The sequence below is a fragment of the Penaeus monodon genome, chromosome 42 (genome assembly GCF_015228065.2).
Source record: "Penaeus monodon isolate SGIC_2016 chromosome 42, NSTDA_Pmon_1, whole genome shotgun sequence".
NCBI classification, from domain to species: Eukaryota; Metazoa; Arthropoda; class Malacostraca; order Decapoda; family Penaeidae; genus Penaeus; species Penaeus monodon.
This window is the reverse complement of record NC_051427.1, coordinates 15,928,429-15,932,657: the sequence shown is the minus strand read 5'-3', so window position 1 is coordinate 15,932,657 and position 4,229 is coordinate 15,928,429. Positions and strand designations below refer to the sequence as shown.

The 4,229-nt window shown below is 31.4% G+C and overlaps 1 pseudogene; it reads left to right on the top strand.

Moving 5' to 3' along the window:
• The window catches only part of LOC119599171, an 18,598-nt pseudogene that overhangs the window by 625 nt on the left and 13,744 nt on the right, over positions 1-4,229 (top strand).

Here is a 4,229-nt window from a genome sequence, read left to right as displayed (position 1 = left end):
ACAAACAACCAGCAACAACACGCACCCCCACTGCCAAAAACCCAACCAAAACTCAATAAATAATACCACATACAACACACTACACATACAACAACATTTATAAATTACAAAACACACACACACACACACACATACACATCAAAAATCACACAAATTCTCCATTATCTACCATTCATCACACACACCATAATACACACACACACACACACACACCATGTCCCACAACTCTAATGTACTACACAATATATACTATCTATTCTATTATACTAACATACACCCAATATACTCACGATACACTTCAAATATATATACATAATATAAAACATACATAAACATTCAACTATTTTTCAATATCACAATCAAGACATATCAGCAGACCACCATACACACATTAGCAATACAAAGTCAAAATCCCAACAATAAAAATACATACAAAGTACTCTCACGATGACATATCACAGTGACACATAAAACCAATCATTCAACTCACAGACGAAAAAACACCCAAAAAAGTACATCAATAACCAAAAAAAAAGACCACACAACATAATAACAATGTACATTAGATAACTACAACTATTAGATATAAGATAAAAGATAAAAGAAAATACAAGCCAATGGAGAATAAACACACCAACAAACAAAGCTCAAAAGTATAAATACCTCTACAAACTCTTACAACAAATTGAATAAAACTGCCAAAATGTAAATATAACTTACTCATATAAAAAGGTGACCAATTGAAAATAATCGAATATATACATTATAAATCACAGCAGCAAAATTTTGTTAAAATTATTGCTGAAAAATGAAGTTGAAGTTAAAGAAGAAAATTGCAGACGAACAAGCAGGTTTTCGCCCTGGAAAAGGTACCAGAAACCAGATTCTAAATCTGAAATTGATCATAGAGAAAAACAGAGACTCAAAAAGACCTATGCTGTATTTTCATTGATTACTCGAAGCTTTTGATACTGTTTGATCACGATATCCTCCTGGAATACATGAACGATATGAAAATTTCCAAACACATCATCCAACTAATAAAAGCCCATGTAATGACCAACAACAGCACTGTAAGAACCACTTATGGGGTAACAGAATAGTTTCGAAATCAACCAAGGAGTACGACAAGTTGCATTCTGTCTCCGCACCTTTAATATATATTCTGAGCAATTATGAGAGGTGCCTAGAGATTTGAAGGACTGTAGATGTTGGAGATACAAAATCTCAATCTAAGATACTCCGATGATAGTTTTTAATTGCCAGCAATCATTGACGACAACAACTACTAGATAAAGTTAGATGAAGCAAGCGAAAGGCTGGTTTGGTTCTAATCCAATAAACTAAGATCATGAAGATTCAAAAGATAACCGGCATGAACGGATGGAACATGGTACAATCAATAGAGTGGGGTTTTGAAAATGTTAAAGAGTTCACTTATCTTGGAGCTGTTTTAACTAATACAATATGATGATTCACGCGGATATAAAAAGAAGAATTACCATTGCCAAAAACGCCACAGTGCTCTCAATACCCTCTGGAAGACCTGAAAGCATTACCGTACGGACAAAGCTGAGGTATTGAACTCATTAGTTTTCCCAATTGCTTCATATGGTTTATGAGTGTTTGGTACTCTGAATAAGATAGACAGAAAAGGTCAATAGTTTTGAAATGTGGTGTTACAGACGGGTTAATACGTATTAACTGTACAGAGAGAAAACGATGATGAAGTGCTGAGACAAATAAATTGTAAGACCGCTGTTGGACTCTTGGACAAGAGGAAGTTAAAGTTTATTGGTCTGTGATGAGAATAAAAGTATTGAGAAAACTTTGCTGACAGGATGGTGATAGGAAAACAGAGGAGGGGCAACCGAATCACAGATGTAGCGACAGCATCAAAAATATTTGCGGGCTGTCGATGTACGTGAAGCAAAGCGCAAGATCAGTTTGAATGGCGAAGGAAGGTGGAGAGGTCCACGGCTGCTCAGCATGAGCATACCGTTTATTGAAATATATATAATCAGTCGACAACTGTGTGATAATATTGAAGAGGAGACTGCTAGATTTTCTATTTCTCCTTGTTTTCACTGGACAGGTGTTGGGACCCTCCGACTTTGAAATCCACCATGCATTCTGTCTCTGCTAGCTTCCGCACGCATCCAAAAAACTTTTTTGAGGTCATGTAACAAATGTGGCCATGAGAACTGTATCATCTGCATAACGAATGTTTGTGGAGTCTTGCAACCCATTGATAACGATTCCTCCTGACGATCTTCCATCTGCCGCAGGATAACTTCAGCGGTTTATCCTGCGGCAGATGGAAGGTGACATCCTCGCAACCTTGTCGGGGCACCTCGCTCGATGGAACAGTTAGTTGTTCCACGGGTAGCGGACCGCTGTATGTTGATCTTGTAGACCTTTGATCTTTGTCCTCATATCTTTATCATCTTCCGGATATTTGCGAGGATTTTGAACAGTTCTAAGTGCCGAACCTTATCAAAAACGGTTTTGATTGTCAATAAAAAACTGATAAGATTTTTGCTGGTGTTGGATGGCTCTCCTCGTAGCATTCTCATGACGAGAGCATTCCTCGTACCTTTATCATTCATATCCCAACTAGGTCTCTGGTATTTCGTGCATATATATATATATATATTATATATATATATATATATATATATATATATATCTATTATATATATATATACATATAGATATAGCATATATACACACATACATACATACACACACACACACACACACACACCACACAACACACACACCACCACACACACACATATATATATATTATATATTATATATATATAATATATATATATATATATATATATATATGTGTGTGTGTGTGTGTGTGTGTGTGTGTGTGTGTGTGTGTGTGTGTGTGTGTAATTATACAAATACACACACACACATACAACACACCACACACACACACACACATAATATATATCTTATTATTATATATATATTATCTATATATCTATATATATATATATATATATATATATATATATAAAATATATATATATATAGACAAAAATGATACACACACACATGGCCGCGCGGCCGAGTGGTTATGAGTATAGGCCTCCAAGACTGTCCAACGGCAATCTGAGTTCGAGGTTCGAGCACCGGCCTGCTCGTTGTTTCTCTGATACACACACACACACACACACACACACACACACACACACACACACACACACACTAATATATATATAATTATATATATAGATAGATATATATATAATATGTACATAATAATGTAAATCTATCTATATATATTAGATGATGATAGAATAGATAGATACATATCTATATATATATATATATATATATATATATATATTATATATATAGATTATATACACACACACATGATATAAATATATTTAAATTACACTACATATCCAGACATAACATATATACATAGTTAATGTCTATATATACATATATATATATATATATATCTATATATAATATATATATATATATATATATACACACACTCACACAACACACCACACACACACACACACACACACACACACACACACACACACACACACACACACATATATATATTATACACACACTCCACACACAAATAATATATGATATATATAATATATATATTATATATATATATCTATTATATATATTATATACATATATATATATACATATATCTATATATATATATATCTATATATCTATATATATATATATATATCTCTTATTTATCTATAATATGTATTCGATATATATAGATATATATATATATATATATATATATATATATATATACTATATATATATGTGTTTTGGTGTTGTGTGTGGTGTGTGTGTGTGTGTGTGTGTGTCTGTGTGTGTGCATGTATTATACAAAAATACAAATGAGAATAGGTAAATATATATATATATATATATATATATCTTAATTATATATAATATATATATATACCACGTATATATATATATTATTTATATATATATCATACTATATCTAATATATATACCACTATCTTATCTCTATAATATAATCTATATATATTATATATCATATCTCTACACATACGTATATGAATAATATATATATATATATATATTATAGAAATATATATATATATATAGATATGTATATATTACAATATATATATATCTCATATATATATATTATATATATATCTATCTATATTATACTCACA